The 23,865-nt window shown below is 39.4% G+C and overlaps 1 long non-coding RNA gene across 2 annotated transcripts; it reads right to left on the bottom strand.

The window, feature by feature from the left end:
* Window positions 1–15,107: 15,107 nt before the first annotated feature.
* LOC135301339 (uncharacterized) lies at window positions 15,108–20,797 on the bottom strand. Of its 2 annotated transcripts, XR_010363090.1 has the most exons (4): window positions 20,322–20,797; window positions 17,408–17,544; window positions 17,108–17,334; window positions 15,108–15,664 (listed from the first exon to the last, which is right to left on the bottom strand). It is a non-coding gene; the product is annotated as an uncharacterized LOC135301339 (long non-coding RNA). The 2 variants fall into 2 exon arrangements; XR_010363089.1 differs by having other exon boundaries at window positions 17,108–17,544.
* Between the last annotated feature and the right edge of the window lie 3,068 nt (window positions 20,798–23,865).

Here is a 23,865-nt window from a genome sequence, read left to right on the forward strand (position 1 = left end):
CGGGGAGGCGGGGCGATGGCGGCCTCATTAGCATAATCCCGCGAGATTGCTGGGGGGCGGGCTGCGGGGCGGGGGACAGAGCGCGAGCGGGGCGGGGCCATGGGGGGGTGGGAGCTGTGAGGGGGCAGTGGGAGCTGTGAGGGGGGCAGTGGGAGGTGTGAGGGGGGCAGTGGGAGGTGTGAGGGGGCAGTGGGAGTTGTGAGGGGACAGTGGGAGCTGTGAGGGGGGCAGTGGGAGGTGTGAGGGGGGCAGTGGGAGGTGTGAGGGGGCAGTGGGAGTTGTGAGGGGACAGTGGGAGCTGTGAGGGGGGCAGTGGGAGGTGTGAGGGGGCAGTGGGAGTTGGGAATTGAGGGAGAGAGTCGGGAGCTGGGAGTTGTGAGGGGGCAGTGGGAGTTGTGAGGGGGCAGTGGGAGTTGGGAATTGAGGGAGAGAGTCGGGAGTTGTGAGGGGGCAGTGGGGCTGCAGCCCCGCCTCCGTCGGGCAGCTTCGCTGAAGGTGCTGCCCGTTCCCGCCTGCGGCTTCTGTCACCTGCGGCAACGTCGGTGTTTCCGCCTGCGCTGGCAAACGGGGCACATGCAGCCACTTGGCTGGAAAAGAGGAAGTAAATGGAGCAACTTGCTTGAGGGTCCTTTGTTTTGGGAGGTTAGACAGGACCACCTCAGAGCAGCTTGGTGTACGAAAGCATCAGCTCCCATCTGCCTCTTACAGTCCAGGGAAGCTGGAGAGGGACTCCTTGTCAGGAACTGTAGGGATAGAACCAGGAGTAATGGGTACAAATTAGACAGATATTTTTGTAAAAACATTCTTTATGGTGAGTGCGGTGAGGCAGTGGAACAGGCTGCCCAGGGAGGTTGTGGATGCCCCAGCCCTGGCAGTGATCAGAGCCAGTTTGGATAAGGCTTTGATCAACCTGGTCTAGAGGGACCTGCCGCTGCCCATGGCAGGGGTCTGGGATTAGATGATTTTTCAGATCTATTCCAACCCCATAACATTCCAAGTGCTATCATTCTACCTGGCAGCGGACAAAGCCCTGTGTTTATTGTTCATTTCACATACAGTTCACTTCCATGATGTCAAAATGGGGGTAGCATTGATGCCAAAACCTGGGGGTAGCACAGCAATCCTTTCTCTTGGGAGAAAACAAGTAGTTACAAACCACGCAGCATTTGAAGATACAAAGACTAAAATGTTTTTGTTCGGAGTTGCAACTTCTAGGAACCAAGCTATAACAGATAATAAAGTTTTTTTTCTATGCACAGCCTGTTTTCTTTAGCTAGAAGGAATATGTATTTTGCTTTAAATGGAATAATCTCTGGGGATAAAATGTGGTTTTGAACTTACTGGAAAATAAGTTTTGTTTTCAACTAATTATAGGAAACAAAGTATAGTTTGAGAGGGTCACCAAACCTCATGCACTTCAAATTTTGCATGATTTGTGCTTTTCTAATTACAATCTCTCCTTCTTATGGTGGGCAATCGTGCAGCCAACTCATGCTCTTATTTCCATTTATATTGATAAAGATGTCAGTGACATTTCACTAGAAGTAGTAGTTGCAAGATACCTGCAGCAACGTGCTGTTCTTAATGTCTTTCAGAACAGATTTTCATCTGGAGATATTTGCATAATATCCATCAGACTTACTCATACAGCAGTGCATGAGATACATGCACTGACAGTTTGCAGGCGTAATGTGATTGAGAACAAAAGACAACATCTGGTAGTCAAGATGAAAGATTTGCCAGAGAAAGATTTGCAGTCTAAGTAGGTGGATGAAAGATTACCTGGCACCTAATTTATACCTTCCCATTGGCAGCCTGTGTGACTACCCAGGGGTACATTTTAGATTCCTGGGTTTGAAAATATGGCTGACTGCAAAGCACAATTCAAAGCCAGTCTTTGCAGTGTTTATTGCTCACACAAGTGATTTAGCTGTGCTTTGGCATAGCACTGGTACCATCAACAGGGCATGGACAGTTACCAGCCAGGAGCTTGGCTGCAGCCCACTACTCATGTCTAAAGAGGGAATCTGTGCAGATTCCAGCCTCCTGCTGTGGTCTTGTCCTTCTGGGCAAACTCCCCTGGGGACAGACTCTCAACCCAGTGCCATTTTCTAAGGACTTGAAAACTAACCCAGAAGAAGGTAATGCAAGATAAAAGTTGCATTCCCCTGCCCCAAATGCCTCAGATATTTCACAAGTCACCTCCCCAACATGCTGCTTCTCTCAGCTGGCTGTCTGAAAATTTGACTCTTCAAGAAACATCATATCTGAAGAATGTTTTATTTCAGCACACAATATTTAAATAGAGTGCTTTATTAGCAACAAAGTAATTCTAGGCAAATCGATAGGCACATGTTCAAAATGCACTCTCTCAGGAATTTCAATGTCATGGAGCAAGTTTCTAAGTTCCAGACCTCTCTGCTTGATTTTAATTTTCCAGCTAAACTTTTTCTTTCTGATCATGGATCCTCTTTTAACTCCAACTCGCTCTTCTTGGCTTGTTAGTGAAATTCAGAGATTCCACAGCTCAATTTTCTTAAATATCATGCAGTTAGTTTGGTTTTAAAAACCAGATCTCATACTTTCCTTTTATTCTTCTTTCCAGGAAAGTTTTTTCACTGATTCAGCTCCAGCTTTTCAGTGAACTTCAGCAAATATTTTTTCCATGCACTGCAGCTATTTGTATATTCCACATTCTTGACATTATTTTCCTTGACTTTTAAATTTTTTTGGATTGCACCTTATGGTTGGAAGTTATGTTTGAGGGGTTTTGCAGACACTACAGGCAAGATATAATTCATTTGTACAGTCAGCTGAAACTCAGATATTCCATATATATTGAATATAAATGTCTTTTGGAGATAGTTGTGTGCACTGCTGGAAATTATACGTAGTTCTTAAATCTAGCAAAGCATATGGTCTTCCTTAAGCAAAAAGTAGAGCTGTCATTCATGTAAACTAGTTCATCTCTGCAAGTGTTCACACTTCAAGAAGGGAATAATAATACTAATATTTTTAATTTCTAATTTTTTCCTATCTCATATCTCCCATAAATGTTTGTAATTTCAATAGGAAAGGCATATGGGGCCATATCCTTTACCCCGTCATAATGCCATTCTACCCCCTGTCTAATGTCATTCCATTTCATTGTAAAATCAGTGTAGATGAGAGAAGATAAGAGTCTGCAGCTTCCAATTCCATACTAATTGAGATAAACATATGTAAATGCCAATAATAATTTTGGTAGAAATATGAAATTCTTTTCCTATTATCTGTCTAAGCATGGAGTGTTAAATTCATTTGTGCAGAGGGTTAGAGCAAATATATATTAAAGCTGTCTTTGAAGACCATATTAAAAGTGAGTATCAAATTAGCTCTAAAGGAATCACTAGTGCAAGAGACTATCACAAGAGTGAATTAGATAACTGCATAAGTGTGCATGTGTGTTTACAATAATCACAGTATGCTAACGAGAGACACTTAACCATTTGCATTGCTTTATAAGTGCAACTTAAGGACACACTAGGTTAGACCAAGTTTTATCAGGCTTTTTTGATGTATTGCTACCAGACAATCCAACACATTAGGTGTGCTGTTAAATCCCTTGTTGGCATGTGTGTACACAAGACTAAAGGTGATTAAGTATGTCATTTCCCCCATACAAATATCAGCACTGAATTCAGTAGGGCAGCTTTTCCGTAGAGGTAATGATGTAAACATTTTACAGAGATAGCATCTATGTGTATACATATTTCCAGTTAATTTAACAACAGGCTTCAATTGATCAATACAATGATTTAGCAATGAGATTGCTATCAGTGTGCTTTCTGGTTTTCCATCTTTTCTTAAAAGCATTACAGCCATTGTTCAAAGCTATTTCACACAGGCTTCTAGACAACAGATGTTCACAGATGAAGCTTTTGCACTACCCAAAATCATCATCTTTTGGGATGTAGAATTTTGTTCTGACCTCCAAGTGGAAAATTGCTGCCTTGTCTCTCATTTTGAACAGCATTACACACAGTGTGGCTTCTAAAATTTTGTCTTAACATTTTTCTCTCCCCATTGAAGGAAAACTAATATATCAAAGTTCATGTAATCAATTCCAGCTCTGAGAAAAAAGGGTCGTTGGAAGGATAGTGACAAATATTGCATATATATATTGACACAAAACTTTCTAATAAATTTAACAGATTTGTATAAAGAATCCTGGATGGTAAAATGAGAGAGAGGATAACAAAATATAGAAGTATCTTTTCATATTAAAACACCATGACAGAGATACTTATCATAAGAATAAGGCATTTCTTTCATTGCTTTACTTGATAGTCATAGTCATTTCTATCTTTAAATCTGGTGTGTTCTCTACCCTAATTGTGTAACATACCCACACATGTAACAGTGAAATCTCTGGTATAATCCTTATCCAGAAAAAAAGAGGTAAGAGGACTATGCACAAATTGCTATCAAAATTTTCAAGTAAACTACATAAGAAGCAGACTTCTTGCTCTTTAGTCAGTTTTGAATATGATTCTTTTACAGAAACCCCACATTTTGAGGTGAGTTACTTTTTGATGCTGCATAATCCTGAGTCACCAAAACCAAAACTAAAACTACCATAGCAACCAGAGCACAGATTTATAAACTATGAGTTCTGAATTGGATTTGCAGTGGTGTATTCTCCCATCATCTTCCATGAGCTTTGCACAGTTTGGTGTCTCTGTATTCCTGAATGGCAATGCAAGCTAACATTTAAATTTGATTCACATAGAGATGCTTTCACATATTTTTATGTGTACCCATCTGTTAAACTAACATTTGTTCTACGGACAATTTCAACAGTACATGGATTAAGCTAAAAATAGTTCTCTTGGCTAGTAAAAAGTAACACTATGTCCTTTAGAAATAGGAAAATATACTTATTTATAAATTTGACTTTATAAAATCATTCTTACTTTCAATTAAATTTAAGTTTTGTCTACTCATGTAATGAAAAAAAAAGAACTGAGCCATATGTTGTGTAACAGAAATAGAGATGCTCTGTTTCTATCCAATCTTTGCAGTCCTGGGAATAGTGAATATGTATGGATGCAGACACAGTGTTAGACACTGCTGTGATAGTTGTCCATTTTGTCCTCTTGATATTGAGAACAACTATCTCTGATGTATTTTGCTGTCTTAAACCTTATGGTAGCTTTTATGAACCTCTGTTCAACTTTCTGAAGGTGAAGTGTTTCTTTCCCACTCATGTGTGTGGCTTGAGTCAAGTAGCATACTGCTGAAACATACAATTCAAATACTGAGGGGGAATGGAATGACCTGTCCCTCTGAAATGCATTCAAGTTGTTCCCTGTGAACTGCATTCTGAACATATCAGAGCTGGGAAACATACTTCCAGGGCTTCAGGAGAATGTTTTGGACAAATAGAAGTGAAAGACGTCCTATTCTAGCTTCTCACTCACAATGCAAATGTACATGCACTCAAGGATTATTGACATCCATGACACATTTCTGCCCTTCTGCTATCAGAAGGTATATAAATTTCCTTTTAAATATTTGTTTTGGTATATGAATGTGTCATTTCTCTAAATTAAAAATACTAAAATCTATATGTGGCTGAACAATTGGCTTGGCTCGGATTTTGGGCATCTAGGAGTATGCTTTGCTGCTCATGGTGCTTATAGGCTCTGCTTTTCTGAGCATGTGACATAACTGCACACTGACATAATGATTAGTCTTAGCCATGTACTAACAGAAATGACACACCTATATCACTGCAAAAAGAATGTTATTCTTTAGTCTATTCAGACAGCCACTAAAATGAGGAGATCTTTTAAGAAAGAGCACTGGCTGTTAGTGTATAGCAATGCGTATTTATAAGAATATTCAGAAAGACCTGTGTCTCTGAATACAACAGAAACAAGCAACTGAAAGCAGTTTTCTTGCTCAGAAACCACTTCTAGCAATTAATTGTCCTAATAAACACTTCTAGTATTTTTCTCTCCCCTGAATTTTTTACAAGCTCTTTGTTTGCTATGGAAAGGTACTTCTCTAGGTAACTTCTCACGCTACAGCTCAACTGATCAGTCTTCATCCCAAACCATCAAGTGACTTCTTTGGTGACCTCCTGTTTTTCTCTAGCACAAGGCCAGAAAGAAATTGAATTGCTTCATCTTGTAAGTTCAAAAGAAAAGTTACTTAACTGAGACAATAATCTGAGGCAAAATTACAGCAGCCACTAACGTAACAGTAAGGTACTCCAGAAATGTTAACATCTCTATCATAAATTCTGCTATATATGCTTTAAAATCTTTTTAAATGGCTTCTGGTTTGATAGGTTTGTGACTTTCAACCCCCATCTGATGAAATTGCATTTCCTAACCATTCCAGTATTGGTGTGCTGGCCTGCAACTCCCCCATTCATCACGGCAACTCAAAACACTTGAGAAGGGACCTGGAAAATTAATTTTCCTTTTAGGAGATGCTTATGTAACTCAAAACAATCTTCTTTTCACTGAAGCTTTATTTAGCCACTTAGTGTAAGATGAGGAAAAGGCTGTAACTTCTAGATTTTAGCCAATTTTTTATTTTCCTAAATAATTTGGATATATGACTCAGCCTTCTTTTTGCCTGAGAGAAAGACATGTCTTCCAGCATTTTCTTGGAGATCCTGGCTAAGGTTTCACTAGATGATGAAGACATTCAGGCAGGTTACTGACACAGAAAACTCCAGTCGTATTTTTTTTGTACTGCCCATTCCCTACCTCTGGATGCACAGATGCCCTTCCCAATTGTTTCCCAGGCTTTGGTGCTCATTTGGCACCTGAATGAGTTGGCTACACTAGCAGGCTATTTACTTCTTGGCTCAGCTAGTTTTCTGCTGCTCTAGCAAACAGAACAAATGTATCAAAGGGTGACAGGAGGCTAGGTAGAATTGGGAGTATGTGACCAGGCCTGAGGAAGGACAGAGTGACTCTTCTCAGAAGCAGGAATACATTACGTACGCTCAACCATCACAAGAAATCTCCCCTGTAGTTTCAGCTGTGACCATTAAACCATTTTGTTTTCACGTCTGGATGGTTTGGTGTCCTTTGGACCTGGATTCTGGCATGTGGAAAATGAATCCTCTAACCTGAGTAAGACAAGTGAACACAGTCTTTGTCTTCTCTGTGGAGGTAATGTACCTGTTTGACGTGACTTTCTCATTCCTTCCACGTAGCAGCCAGCAAACAGGATTCTGTGCAAACATGGCAGTGAGTGGAGAGCTAGATCATTTTCATGTTAAATTATAAGAACAGCTTTCTTATTCTTGGCAGTCTTAATTTTAAAACTGACAATCTTGAATGGCCACCCTTAGCACACACTCAGTCCTGAGTGTACAGCAACGGTGGCACGAAGTGAGCCAGGACCCCAGCAGAAACTCACCCCCCAACACAGCCAGGCAGTGCTGTTCTTCATCTCTCATGCCCACCTGCCTCTTCCTCCCAGCTGTGTTTGGGTCATGATCACTTCCCTGTTACAGCACTGGTATAGAGTATACATTACACAGGTATAGTGTATATATTATATACTTCTCTATAACTGAAACAGTTAAGGTATACTTTTACTTCAAACACTAACTGAGATCTGAAACACTGATTTTGCTGAGATCAGACACTTGGCTTGGTTTTATTAAGCATTCGTTGATTTTTAGTTATGTGCATTTCGTTGCTTTCTCCCTCTGGCTCACGAAAGTTAAGGCTGGTCCTAGAAAAGTGCTACATTACACTAATTTTAAGACAGATGGGTGGGTGGATGGATAGATAGATAGATAGATTAAAAAATGCCTCATTTCAACTAGATTAATAATAGTAAAATTAACTACTTGTGTATACAATTATAATTGGAAGAGAAAATTTTAAAATGTAATTGTTTTAATTATTTTTGTTATTAACATTTTGATAACTAATTTAGGACTGTGGGCTGATATGTAGCATAAATAATAGGTTCTTGTAACATTCCTGGCTGTGCACCTGAATCTTGATTTTACATGGGATAAATACCTTAAAATTCTTAATTTTACATTTATGACCTAAGTTTCTATTTGAACCTCAGAAACAGAATAAATAATTTTGAACACATTAATTAGAATCTTTCCATTCCCACTGTTCACAATTTAAGATCTAAAATATTTAAATTAAAGCATTAATAAAGATATAATAGTCTACTAGGGATACAGTGCCCAATGCTGCATTTTCTTTTGCAGCAGGAATTTTGATTAAGAGTGCCCTTAAAAAAACTAAACATTTCTGCACTAACACAAAAGTGATTTCTGTGCTAAATGTCTGTGTTATAATTCTGTGGGCTCCCATATTTAAAAAAGGCAGAGTTTGCATAATTTTGAATTTGTACATAATATTAAATCTTATGCCCTTTATAAAATCACTGTGGTACTCCCAGTAAAACAAATGGCAAACAATTACTTCAAAAGGAGAAGGATCTGGTCCTACTCCCTCATCACTTGCATTTAGATAAGATTATAAAGGAAGTTTAACTACTACAGAAAAGCAAACCGTGTAAAAAATAATGGCTTAAAGCACAATTACTATGTCTTCTTTTTGTAAAAAAGTTAATCCATAATTAAAATTCAAAATTTACATCATTGCTTTTCTGTATTGCATATTTCCAAAGATTCTTACTTTCAAAGAGATGCCATGCACTTCCCCACAAAAAATAGAAATAACCTGCAACTGTATCCTGCACACAATCACTATTGTATAACACTTCTCTGCAGCAGCAGTAAGAACAAAGGAAAATATATATTGTAGTGTTTTATACCCCAAATGTGTGCAGTAGTTTTAATGATTGTTTCCTCTAGAAGTATAATAATTGTGTAGGTAATACATACAGGTCACATTAGACACTTGCTCTGTCTAGAGAATGTTGAGATGTATTAATTTGTTTTCACTTAAAGCAGTCAAGACTCAGTTTAGAAACTCCTACTTGTTTTAGTGACTTTGTATTAGCTCCCAATAATACCCCACTGAATCCCACTGGAGTTTCTTATGCAAGTAAATGATTTCCAGTATAAGTTCCAAAATCTGTAATTTAATTATGTGTTAACTTATGAAGGGGTTATACAACACACAGATAATTTCCAGCCTGACTATTTATTCAAATGAAACATATTATAGCAGAGCTGGAATCTCATTCCCCCGTTATATAATGTTCCCACAGATTCACACTTCAGCTTTAATAAAGAGATGAGGATCAGCCCTCAAAGAAGCAATTACCCCACGCAGTCCTCATGAGTAGAGAGATAAAGCTAAATATAATATAAAGCATGCCATTTGCCCATACAGTGTTTAATGAAGTCCATACCATAATCAAAACATAGTTAAACAAAACCAGGCAGTTACCTAGAAACAAAAGGACAAAAATCTCTGTCTCTGTCACATGTCTGAAAGCATTTATGGCCAGATCCTGCCACTGTGCCCTTGCTCACACCGTACAGTATTTATGAGCAGACCCATTGAGGTACTCAGATATTAAAAACAATATAGAAGTTAATAAATGCTTCATTTGCTTTTAAAGCTGCCATAAAATAGGCAGCCTTTAGATTCAATGTTTGCTTTAATGATTCCAGCATACAGTGGCTTTGTTAGGTTTGTGTTACTTGGGTTGGGTACAAGTTCTGCAAGCACAGAGCTCAGCTTAAGTTACAAAATTTCAGTTGTCTAAATTAAATCTAGCCTAATTTAGTTTACACTTGAACTCTGCTTATATTACTACTAGTAGCCAAACTAGTTGTCTTTATGGTACTCAAGCACATCTCTCTGCACCTTCTGTATCTATTGATGTTTCATCTGCGGATGTGGAAATTGCATGGCATGAAATCATCAGCTGGTGTAAACTTACTGTAACTACCCTGGATAAAGGCCTAACCTTCAACTTCTAGTACTGTGGAAATGAGATTTGTGTTCCACTTATAGAAATACAGATTTTGAGGAAGTCTGGACTAACTGTACTGAAACAAAGAGACACCTAATTCACTTATTGGGTTTGGCTGAGATGGAGTTCATTTTCCCATGGCACCCCTCACTGTGCTGAGCTTTGCACTGGCAGCTAGAAAGGTCTTGATAACACCCCACTGTTTTGGCTGCTGCTGAGCAGTGCTGGCACAGCATCAGCGCTGCTTTCTCTAACACTGCCCTCCGGCAGTAGGCTGGGGTGGCCAAGAGGCTTGGGAGGGGACACAGCTAGGCCAGCTGACCTAAGTCGACCAAAGAGATCTTCCATACCATATGATGTCAGCTCAGATATAAAAGCTAAGGAAATAAGAAGGAGGAAGAGGAGAGCAGTCATTATTTACAACATTTACCTTTTGGAGCAACCACTATGCATGCCGAAGCCCTGCTTCCTGGTACATCACTTGCCAATGGGAAGTAAAGAATAAATTTTTTTTTTTCCTCTTGCTTGCACACACACAAAGTTTCACTTTTGCTTTAGTAAACTGCCTTATCTTAACCTATGAGTCATTTTCCATTTTATTTTCTCCCCTCTATCCAGCTGAGAAGGGAGAGTGATAGACAAGCTTGGTGTCCAGCCAAGGTCAACCCACCACATTCAAAAAGTGTGCTTCAGACTAGAATTTGCTTGATACCCAAATTAACAAAGTGCTATGCTTCATCTGAAAGGCATGGTCAACATAGATAACATTCACAGATAAACTGTAACCAGTTTTAAGCAAGTTTAGTAGAAATCTTTCTGCCTTGGTCCTCTACAGCCTGCACAGTGAATTTCTGTCTACCTGTGTGGCACAGAGGATACTGCTCAACGTCTGACAAACATTTGGGACATGTGAAGAGTGTGTCTTTAATTGGTATCTAAATTTAATCTGTACCCTATAGTTAGTACAGGTTTGCACAATATGTCTAAGTGAGCAAGTATAGAGAGAGGTGGACACAGTTTGTCTGTGATCCAAACTGCTGCATATCTTGTCTGGTTATAAAAGAGCTCTCCCTTTCAGGTGATGTAGGAGCACAGCTTCGAGACCAAAGCTGGCTCGTTTCTTCCCAGCTTGGAGCACCAGTGAAACAAGCTTCTGTCTGTCTGCACCTGTCTGTGAAGTCTGTTATGACGGGACATGGGAGTTGCAAGACTCACAGTGAAGCCCTGGGGTTTGAGTCTGGGTGGAGGCAGGTGATATAATTAAGGCAATCTGAAATCAAGAACCAGAGACATATAGTGCTCATTAGCCTAACAGAGGAAGGTAGGCCTATGGCTGGGTGTAGGGTTTAGCACCAGGAAGCTTGCATTCACTTTGACAAGACCATAGCTGAACTTCAGATGGAGCCAGAAAACCAGGGAGTGTAATTCATGAGGTGAGTCCAGGAGAAGGAGCAGACAGACCAACAGCAAGGACAGATGGCTTGAGACAAAGCTACAAATGAACAGGTGATGAATGCCAGCAGAATCCTGAACAGTGAAGGCAAAGACAATAACAGAGACCCCGAGGCAAGGCAGAGAACAGAGTTCAAGCCACTATGCTTGTTCTCAGGACATCTTTTGTATACACCCTATCTGCCAACAGCTAATGACCTCTGTCTGCTGGCTGTAACACGTGTTTTGGGAGCTGGGTCCACTTCCCAAGGGCGCAGCACCCAATGGCTGGCTGCGTGAGGCAAAAGTCATCTTCCTTGGCTAGTCATGGCATAGTTATACCTAGACGGGAATGCATTAATTAACTTTAGTGAAGTTAGAGGAGGACTGTGAAGAAATCTGTGGAACATTTGTTTTCACACAATATTAATCAATATAATGAGGTGCAATCATGTAATGGTCCCATTGAAACCTCTAAGGCCTAGTAGGTATGCATATGCTTGCATGTACACTAATTAAGTAAGCATATGCCTCTGAAGGCCTCTACTTCAATATAAGTAGGAACCTTAATTTTTGAGGGGATGAAAAGATGTAATAAACTGGAATTGGGCATATAGTACCTATAGGGCTGAAGGTGGTGCAAGAAGATGGGTTAGCTCTCTGGCATGTATATCAGTCATTATAATAAAGACTTTTCCTGCAGTTGTGTACATATTTGCACATTGCCGGTGAAATGACTGCTGGGAGATTAATTATGATATTTTTATTAATCCAACCAAGTGGATTGTAGACAGAACTACAATTCTGTTTGTAGCACCCATTGCTCTTGTGAAGAACTGGATGCAAGTCTTTTTCCCTTGATATATCTGCTTCTGGCTGGAAATATGTATATATGTGTGTGTGTGTGTGTATGTATGCATGACAGAAGCTGGACTTCTGCCAAAGGGCCATTTGATCCTCTGCCAGCTTTTGGCTTTTCAAAATGAAAAAGCTTTTGGCCTTTGCCATTTAGGCGGTGACCAGTTCGTCCCCAGCTCTCCTTAAGACTTACAAAATATTAGTAAAAGTACTTATTTTCAGCAGAAAGATGAGTTTTTCAGGATGGGATGTTCTTACATAATTATAAATGTACATGGGAAAGTCTAAGTAAAGGGAGTTAGCCTGCTTGCTGAATTATCCCCTTTTGCTTGTTTCTGTCAGATGTCTTCTTCAAAAAATTTTTTTTCTTTCATCAACATATATAAGATGGTAAAATGCACTCACGGTAACATCTTCTGAATTTATTGACAGTGATTTTTGTTTATCCCAGGATAAAAATAAAAAGAAAGCACAATTTCAAATAATTTTTGTATTTGTTTCACATTAAATAGAGAAATTAAAAAGGTAATGTCATATCTTACAGCATGTTTAGGATATGTATCCAAAGCAAATGCGAGGTTTCCAATGCTTTTTGTTTTTTCAGATGACTTTATTATGTTCCAGTAAACAGATTGTAATCATGTCTTATCCTTGTTCTAGCTGGAAGCTTTGCCAGATCTTTTCTTTTTAAAGCAAGGACTCTCCTGTTTGCTTTTTATCAATTAGTTTAAAAAGGAAATAATCATGAAGCTTTAGGATTCTTGCATCTGATTTAACAATCACATGGTTTCTCATGAAATAGCCATGTTTATTTTCAATCTCATGCTGTACAAAAATAATTGATTTCCCATGATTTTTAACGTATTAAAATGCATTGTCTTTTAATGCTCTTTTACATCCTAGATATCCTAATTCTACTGATAGTATGCTTGATTCTCTGTTGCTCTATGTTAGAAAGTGTGTACACAGTCTGAGTTCAGTCAGCAAAGGCAGATGTTCAGTAGCCTTTCAGAAAGGTCTTTCCCTTTCTAGTGACCACAGAGTCCAAGGAGACTGCTCCCCTAAGATAGGTGTCTGAAGTCAGGCAGCATTAATATCCCCTACTTCACACTCATTTAAATCAACAAAATGCAAGTGCAAAGTGGAATGAAAGGTCTTGGCCTCTGGTAGGATTATTTTAAACATCCCCATTATATTTTCTATGCACGCCTGTACATGGCTGGACAGTGAATCAAGCTCTTTCAATTACATGTTGGCCTGCAACTGACATGAGTAAAGGAAGCTGAATCTAGAGACTCACCTTGCAGAGAAGCACCTGAAAGAAATTGTTATTGTTCACAGTTTTAGCTACAGGCCTTGTATTTCCACAGCTTTCACTGTTGATGCTTTATGGATCTGTTTTGGAAAGATGTGTCATTAGAGAATCCGACTCCCAGTTCGATATTCCGTAGTAGGCTGCATGCCACGGTATGTTGGTCACATCTGCATCAATGGTTCAATGCAACAGGAGCAGATCAGCAGCTGGAAATGGCTGGTACTGATTCCTCCATTTAAAGAACCATAGAATCATGGAATAATTTAGGTTGAAAAAGACTTCTAAGATCATTTAATCTAACCATTAACCCAGCATAGCCAACGCCACAACTAAACAATGTCCCTAAGTGCCGCTTCCATAGTGACTCAATCACTTCCCTTGGATATATACATATGTGCATGTTACCTTAGATCAGATTTACTGTGATGGCTGAACTATTTCTGGGTTTATATTGTGGGTGGTGCCTACCATACATGTGGTTCAGAATCCTTCTGCTCTAATTATGGTGGCAGTGCAGGCAGTACACTTTTGGAGTGAAAGTTAAAGTTCCATTTCCCTCAGAAAGAATATCCTATGTATGCACCAAGCCCACTCTGCAAACCAAGCCAATGCAGAGTGAGTGAGGATGATCAGAGCATGAACTTTAAAGCTTCAGTACTTTTCTGAATAAAAACCCAGCTGGAGATGCAGCTCCTATATACTGAAGATTACCTACTGCGACTGTTCCTGCTCCACAGTACATCAGTGACCAAATCCTCAGCAGGATGAGGACAACTGCCTTTAATTAAAATGCATGTAATATTACTGCATATCTGGGCCATGAGCTGCATCACTATCTCAGTACTGCTAAAGCTGGCATTTAAAATGATGGAAAGCAGTTGGAGAATTTCAGTCTTTCCCTTTACTTTGCTATGTGACATTAATTTGTCTGAAATGTGTATAGTACATACAGCTATCCTAGGTCTTATATTCAGGAAGAATTAACTTTTAAAGAACTGAAGTAGATACTTGCTTAAATTTTTTGGAAGGAAATAAGATATAACAGAAGTTACTGTGAAGATTGGGTCATAATAATCTAAAACCCTTGTGCTTCATTAAGTATACTTCTAGTAAATCACCCTTGATATTCTTATATCTGTAGTGTTTCAGAATAATTTGCTGCGGGCTGAGTGTGTACAGTATCTATATAAACTGAGATATGAAGAGAGGTTTTCTGATAGAGGGAATTAATGTATCAGAGTCTGTGGATTGTAGACCACAAACAGTAGAATCAGAGAGACATCTTGTCAATTTGACTGTCAGCAGCCTGTGTGCATGCATAACTATAGTTTCTGTGGTATGGTGGTGAGTAGTAAAGATGGGCATATTTTAAAAGGTATTGTCAGAATAACAATGAAGACTGCTAACATTTAGCAAACCTGATGTGGCTGCTGTGACATAGAGGTTGGTGAGGTCTAACCACACTTATTTTGCCAGTAGAACTACCCCTGGTTTGGCATTTACTTCCATGTTGCAATCTGAAGTCTGGTTGGTAAAATCTCAGCTTTTTTTCTGATTTAATAAAACTAGCTGACAAATTACCTTTTAATCCTTTTCCTTTAGTGCATGTTGGGATGTTGCACCAATTATCAGTGATTCATCCTTCACACACTATGCCTATGTTCCTATAACTAGGACTGTTCATGTTATTGACTTGCACTCTATGACCTAAAGTCACAGCAATTACATCTCAAAGCCCTACTTTTCTTCCATTAAAATTCCCAGTGTTTTAAAAATGCCTTGTTCCCAAAAACCCATTTGAAGTCTAGCTCCTTGACTTTCTCAAGAAAGAAGCCCTGAACTTCTTCAGTCCATGTGGAGAAGAATCAGCAATAAGCTTGGCTTCAAAACAACCCCAGGAATAACGATGAAACCCTGGCAGTATTATCACTCTGGAATATCCTATTGCACAGGTTCTTGATCCATTTCAATTTATTCCACTCATCCTTTGGCATCCTGACAAGCCAAATATCAGTCACAATCACAAGTATAGGCAGTTATCTCATCACTGTTAACATCCATGAGTCCTTTGGTCACGTCCTTCATGTGTTCATAATACTGGGATTTGCTGAACTGTCCTGAATGAGCCATCTAAAGCAAATTAAATACTTCTGATTATATCCTTATGGAAAAACTTTAAAGAGTTTTCTCATTTATGATTTTCTTCTTGCTCATTAGATATTTCTCAGTGGCCTTCCTGTGCTGTGCTTGAAAAGCAAGTATAGAAACTTAACTGGAAGAAAGAAAAAAAAGGAAAAAAAGGAGGGTAACCTCTAACTTGGCCAACCAAGAGTGTGCAGAAGCTAAGAAGTGAAGGCAGTAACTTTTCAAAAGAGGGCAGAAGGACTAGAAGCATACAAGATGTTTGCAGCCTTCAAATACCAAAAGACTGTATTATAAAGTGTAAGGACATAGAAGAACATGAAACTTACTTGCCAGGCTCTACTGTACTGTGTGGATGTTTTTATCAGCCATCTTCTGGCATGATAACAGCTTATGGCCAAACTATGTCTTCTCTCTTGTGTGTACACTTTGTACCCACAGTATACTGACCACTCTGTACACTAAAGGTAATGATACTCCAGTCTGTGAGCCATGTAAGAATGGTCAGTACATTGAGTCTTCTTCATGGATAAAATCGTCATAGAAATGTCAGTGTTTGCTGTGAAATCTTATGTAGATGATGATTTACTCAGGCTTTCAAAACTGGCATGTTTACTTAAAATCAGCAGTTTATTTAAAGTCTATATGCAAGCCAACTACACTGACACAAATTAGCACAAAGCAGACATTCCTCTGATTCTGACATAATATCAAAGCATGTCCTTAAGGCCTCCTTTGGGTGCACATCTCCACAGTCTGCTCTGGTAATTGCCTTTATGTCTGGCAGTTCAAAATCAGCAGAGATATTTTTGTCCCTACCCTCTTTCCTGGTAACATTTTCCTTTTGTTTTACAAATCATCTGTAAAATGTAACATTCAAATATCACAACAAAAATATTTTGGCTTAGACACAGACTAATTATGAAGTGTTTCCAGCATCAGTCTACAAATACACATTAAACAGTCACTTTGCAAGGCAGTGCAAAATCTTCAAGCTTTGCTCGCATCTGCCTTTGCATCCCAGTGGCTCCACAAAGAACAGGAAAAATAGGTGGTTCCTCAAATGGTTGTTAGTCTGGCAACAACATCAATGTACATGTGCCAGTCTAGGAAGTGCTCTCTCTAAGACTTTTAAAAAGTTTAAAAGATAGGGTTTTTTAAAAAAAGATTTTAACAAAAAGTTGGGGTTTTTTAAATGAGAAAAATGTTTTATTCTGAAGACTTATCATGGATCTTCCTAACCAGTTGTGCCCACAGTAATCATGCGTTCCCATTGCTTCAATGACATTTTCCCAACCCTGGAAAATTATCTCTTTCTCTACATTGGTAGGGTAGGGAGGAGGCTGTGGCTGGAAAAGTTGTGATATTATTTTCTTCTAAATCACAGGGAGGCAAAGGGAAGAAAATTCATTGTGCTCCTCTGTTACTTACCCTGTATTGCCCCATGGTCACAATATGCAGACTTGGTAGCTTTGCAGTCTTAGAAATGCCTTAGGTCTTCCAGCTTCCACATAGTTACTGAAAAGCCAGGTAACAGCCTTCATCAGTGTCATCCCTTTAATCTTCATCAAAGCTCTCATCATTCAGTGGATGTGAAGCTGGAAGCTGGTGCTGAACTCCCCAAATGTCGTCTCTCACAACCTCTCTTCTCCTGGTGACTGTCAAGGCTTATGTGAATGTTCAGCCTCATGTCTCATGACTTGTCTCACAATCCCTATAGCTTTGCCTTACCAGGTGTAGGTGTTAGTTAAATGCTAGTAACATTCAGAAACTAATTTGTTGTCCACTGCAGTTATTCTCTATGCTTTCATAGAATCACAGAATATGCAGCGTTGTAAGGGACTCATCAGCATCATCAAGCCCAACTCCTGGTTACATGGAGGAAAATTCAAAAATGTTCCTGTTGAAATGATGCAAATAATAAGAAAACCCAAAACCCAAAACACAACCCCCTGATGTTATATATTGCTGCTACCAAAACATCTGTTGATCTGCATACCATCTGTATTTCTATAAAAATGAATGAAGAGAATGAAATGTAACATGAAGAGCATTGTGGACTTTACAGAGAAAATGCAAAATAGATGAGAAGATTATAGGAAGTGTAAGTAGATACTTAAGAATTTTCCTCATGAGCCCCACCACAAACCACACAAAAGGTATTTTGGACTGACAGCCCCTGGTGCAGTGCCACACCAGGCATTGTAGTGCAGAATGCTGGGGCCTCTCATCATGGGGAAGCACTGCCTGTTCACCTGGTCTAGCCAAGCTGCAATGACAGAAGTAACCACAGTGGGTTAATGACCTCGTGCCAGCACCCTGAGTACTTGAAGATCAGCCAGCTAAAAGTGTGTCCTGCTCACTGTGACCGAGGAGCTGAGCTCTGCCATAGCAAAGAGAAGGTGTTACAGCAAGTATTTTACTGCAATGGTCATCTGGTTTCTCTCCAAGATGCAACTGCAGCTTGCTGGTTCATGCAGAGCTGGCCAAGCTGGCCTCAGGGCAGAGCTAAGGCTGCATCTCAGAAGTGGATATATTTCATCTCTGTACTTCCTACAGTTTTGGAGAGCAAATTTCTGCCATTTAATTTATTCATTTCCCACTTTTTAGAAACTCACTTCCTGCAAGGACTAAGCTAGTGGGTATTTTGCAGCTTGGAGAAGAGGAGATTGAGAGGAAATCTCCCAGCAGTCTACAGCTTTGTTATGAGGGCAAGCAGAGGGGCAGGCACTGATCTCAAGCCTGCCAAAATCCAAGAAGCATTTGGACAAGTCTCTGAGGCAAATGGTGTGATCCCTTGGGGTGGTCCTATTCAGGGCCAGGAGTTTGACTTGATGATCCTTGTGGGTCCCTTCCAATATAGAATATTCTGTGATCTCAGAAAGTGTTCCTTTCCCATCCAGGAGCTGTCAGCTGCTGCTGACTTCCCCAAATGGCTGCCACAGTCCAACATCACCACCTGGAAAAGTGAATTTTTTGTGTGGCTTAAGATACAGTTTTACTAATGTAGTTTCTCTCTGTACTAAGTCTGAAGTGCATGTGATCAGTGTGGGAACTGTCTGAGCCTCAGTCTGGGTTCCTGTGTGCTTGCTAGCAAAAACATAGTGATTTTCTAAACACATAGTTTGGGAGAGAGTATAATTCTGAAAATAAGACTAAACTTGGTCACTTAAGCTTCTCCAGCATTAGCTACATCAAATTTCAAGAGCCATAGGAATGAGAAAAGCTTATTATTACACTCAAAATGCCATCTTTGAACAGTAAGTACCATTCTGTTTTTACAGAGATTATCAGAGCAATGGTGTTGAGTTTTAAGAAAGTAAGTTCAGGCCACAGACTGCAGCGTTATTTAAGAGGAATGGAAGTCTGAAAGCATTTAAATTACACCAATTTAAAACTGGCAGTGAAAATATATAAGTCAGGATAATCTTTGTAAAACACTAGAGCACCAACATATTTTACAATGCTTGTCCTACAGTTAAAGAAAATTTTTTTTTTATTTTTAACTGGAATCAGAAGGAAAGAATAAAAAGCTTGTTTGCAAGAGACCTTCTGCTTGCAAAGGCAAATGTGGCAGCCATTATGTACTTAGCATTAATCACACTCTGTTTTGATGCTAGTTCTGCTGAAAACTGGGATGTTGGCCAAGGCGTTGGGGTTATTCCCCTTTCTTTCCAAAATATTCCCTGAAATCTTTGACATCCAGAAGCTCCAGGTCAATATCTTGTTTGAGAGATGAAGCCACTAACTGTTTAGACTTCTGTCCACAGCATCAGGAAATGAGATTTGAACATGACCTCTCAGCCTAGGAGTGAGAGGGCCACAGCCTGAGCCACACTGACACATGTCCCCTCTATCCTTGCTGCCCAACAGTCCCAGTGAGAGGGAGGGATGGACAAACGGACGGACGGATGGGTGGATGGCAGGCTAGATACACATACACATGTGCATACACATAAAAGCACTCCACAAGAATAACTGCAAAGAATGAAGGATGATGATGTTGGATGTGTCAGTAGACCTCAGCACTGAATATACACTTACACAGATTTAAAAGAGACGTTGGAATCAAGAGACAGAACATGTGTGATAGAAAATCCTTGTAAACTCTTAGGCTTGCATGCTGGGGCAAATGTTTTCCCTATTCCCTGGGGCAATATCTGAACAAACAGAAGATGTGCAGGTGTCAGGGTGGGGCTACAATAATAATCCCCAAGGGCTACTGCATGTTTCAAAAATTCTATGTTTTTAGGATTAAATCTGTTTTAAAAAAACTTGCACCAAGATAAATTCACTCCAAGAGAAAATGCCCCTATGATAAAGGACTTCTGTGAGAATGATCCATTTTCAGGTTTTTTTCTTTTCTTCAACATGATTTCAAAAGTAGTTTCAGCTAAAAAACATTTCCTGACAATCTTGACTCAGGAATTCACATTGCTGCAGGCTCCCTCTGCAAGGCAGAGTGACCTTTAGAGCAGCATAGTCCCAGCCTGAGCTGTTTCCCACCCCCTCCTGCTACACAAAACCTTGGCTAAAACAGTGACAGTGCAAGTCTGGTTTAGCTCTGCTTGGGACCTGGAGCTGAGATCCGTGGAAAATGCTGATCTGGACTCGAGCTATTGTCCAGAGTTAGACCCCAAGTTACCTTGTTTTGCTTGCTGTTTTAACCTCTTAGTTAAGTGAGCTTAGCTGTTACCAATTCCCCTGTAGATGTGTCATAAACAAACAGTAGCAAGTTCCTCAGTGACTGCACAATGCTGTTACAGTCATGCAATGGCTTTCAAGGGAAATTAATTTTAGGAAAGCACTTAATGTATTTACATGCATCTTTTAATACAGTTTTGACATAGAAACAAGGTGGGGCCAATGTCTTATAACCAGCTCTTTGCTGACACAAAAAATCACTAAAAGACTGAGAATTCCTGATCCATATGCCTCTGAATAGACTCCTACTGACCTTCTCATTTTGAAGTATAGACTTCAGTTGAAAATGCATAGCAATATTTTTCTATTTTATGCAGCTGGCTCAAAGGTTCCCTTCTGCTGGAGGTTTTGTCCTGCCTGTAAACCTCTTTCCTGAAGGACATCTGAGTGAACTTTCTACTGTGAAGTTTACCTGAATTACAGATAAAGTGGGGAGATAATTCCAGTGAAAAAAAAAAGCCATGGAGTTGTCCAATGAAATAATGTGTGTAGTAGTTAAAATATTAAGAAGAAATTTTTAAGTAGCAGCCATCATGGAATCAGACTTGCATTTTCCTGTGTCATTACTGAGGTCAATGGATTTACTTGAGATTTATGCTTATGTGATTCCTTTCACTTAAAAATTACTGTCATATCCCTGATAAATATATAAAAACAAAAAAATTTTGTAATCAAGATCTCATGTAGGTAGCCCTACCTTTATGGGAGAACACAGATCATAACTGAAGATGTAGAGGAATGCACAAAGTTATCTGTCTTGCTTGCAATGTCATAGGCCATCCTAAAGCAAGGTCAGACTCACTGTTATGCATTAGTATGATTTGTTATGAAAAGTGGCATTTAAATATTTAAATGTACCAGGTCCTATGTGTTTAATTTCATTGTTTAATCATTGCATAGTTTCCCAACTAAGTCGTAGTTGGCACAGAGTGGTGGGTCGCTCTTAATTTATGTGCTGCTGCAGCTTTTCAGAGCCTTTCACTGATGGTGAGGCATTTCAGCTATACATTATTCCTTTTTTGCTCTTGAAGCTGTATATCAAGGTACACAGACTTGCCAAAATTTTCTTCCCTGGAACATGGTAAAAACAAAATATCCCAGTATATATTCAGCAGTGCCTATATAGAAATTCTTGCTCTTTTAGAGTGCGGCTATAAATTCCTTGTTAATGTACCATGCCAGGAGTAGGGTGCAGAGTAGATGTACATCCTACTGATTATAACAGGAGTTGCACACATAGAAATATCTTGCACCATACTAAAGAAGAACTTTGAGGCATTTAAACGACACTTATCAGGTTGTAGCTACTGTGCAAGATAATAGGCTCCAACAAAAACCATAGATGGCATCCTAGCTGTCTCATTGTTGTATACACTAAAAAACCTTTCTAACATCACATGCTTCATACAAAATAGGCATCCTCCCTGGAGGAATGGGATTGCCTGCTAAGGACTGCAACCCTGCTGGTGTCTAGTTTAAACAGACAGCAGATTAAACAATTGAGAGAAAAATGTAAAACGAGAAATATTTATATTAGTATTGCTGAGCACCAAAAGCTTAATAAAGTGAAGTCATAGGTGCTCCCACATTAAAATTTACTATGATGTTTACAAAAAAAAAAGCTGGAGGGGTGTAAGGACCAAATAAATGGAGGCAGAGGGGAAAGAGAGAACATGATTCAAGACAGAGACGAAAAAAGAAAGCACAACACCGTAATGCAAACACGCAACAAGCACTTGGAAGTAAGCTACTTCAAAATCAGTGCTAGGCTTTGAACATTTATTCAAATATTTATTTCTGCTCCTGCTTTCCCTGCGTGCCCAGTGAAAGACCCCTTCGACAGGCCTTCTTCCGCTGGAGCCAGATGTAATGGCCCTGAGCAACGCAGGGTAAATATCTCTGTGCTTGTATCTGTGGGTTTGTATATGTGTATGGCTTGCCCTGGAGAAAGCTTCTAAGTGAGCCCTCTTTTTTCCCCAAGAGGATCATTCTATCTTTCCAGAGGAAAATCTGAAAAAACCCACCCATAACAACAAAACAACCCTGAAATCACCCTTCCTTGTGGCTTATGTTTTGGATAACTTTTTTTTACCATAGTGGTGGCTGCTAAATTTACTCTTGCTGTACTGGCATTTGTTCATCTTTGGACTGTTGCAAGCATTTGGCTAATAGGGACATTAAAAAAAATAATTAATCAAGAATTTTAAACGTGCTCCTAAAACTTACATAAATTTATGTTCTAATTCTACCTCCATCTCCAACATAACCTCAGGTTGTGTCACCTCAAAAGCCCCCACAAGGAATTATAGGCATCTTATGCAGAGTTCACATGAGGACAAGTCCTTTTCTTCCCTCCTAGGGAATCCTTGATTGCACTGTAGCTAATGCAGCCTGCTGCATAGTTTTCTATAAACTCCGTGCAGAGGAACAAGATTTGGGCAGGGCCAGGGCTTGTTTTCCCACAAAAGTTGTGAATCTATTGGTTGATACAAACCAGATTAAAGTCGGGGTTTGACTATTCACAGATATGTCAATTAAAACAACATCTTAAGTACAATTTGTTGTTAACAAATTGTACATATCATTACTGAACTGGCCTCCAACTTTGGCTTTGAGAGAGTGTTTATGCAGAGGGAGAGCTCTTTGCAAAGCCACGCACACAGGCTTGTCCATCCATATACAAACTTAGATGGAATGAAATTTATTTTTATCCAGGAGGATGGAGCTGCCCTTTGAGTACACAACAACGTGGTTCCAGCGGCATTAGATGGTACTAATGGGGTGCCATTCTCCCCTTTTCCATTGAAAAGGCACCACTGAAATGTACACCTAAAAATGTACTGATATTTACCACCACATGGATTACATTGATAGCATAAAATCTTTTTTTGATTTTTTGAATCAAAAAAACTTTTTTTTTTTTTAAAAACAGGCAGTTATTAAAAATCTCACTAACTGTGCCTGCAACTGCTGAATTCAGCTATTGTGAAGACTACCTTTTTTTGGCAGTAGGCTTTTCTCTGCCTAAAAATACAAAGAATTAAAAGTATATGGTCATAGAAAACAATGACTGTAAAATGATGTTTCTTTATTATCCACATTCTCTTCTAAGACAAAACAAAAAGTACTAATAAAACCCAATCTGCCCAGTCCCTGGTGACCCAGTAGTCCATCCTGCAAAGATCATCCCCAGAAACATTCTTTCAAAGACAGAGAGTTCTGCTTCAGATTAGACTGCCGAGTCCTGGAGCTCACACAACAGCCCTACTGAAAACAATTAAGTAATTTATACTAAGAAGCAACTGTGACCTTATCCAGACAAATACCTTCCCATTCTTAGGACAAAAGAGACAGTATGTTGTTTTACTTTCTCTCATATTATCTGCTATAGTGGTATTTTTTTAATTATGGGAAATCAACTAAAAAATAACGTTGTCTAGCAACAAAGAAAACAGAAACAAACAAAAGAGAAACAGAGTGACAGT

This window comes from Passer domesticus, chromosome 5 (genome assembly GCF_036417665.1).
Source record: "Passer domesticus isolate bPasDom1 chromosome 5, bPasDom1.hap1, whole genome shotgun sequence".
Classification (NCBI taxonomy): domain Eukaryota; kingdom Metazoa; phylum Chordata; class Aves; order Passeriformes; family Passeridae; genus Passer; species Passer domesticus.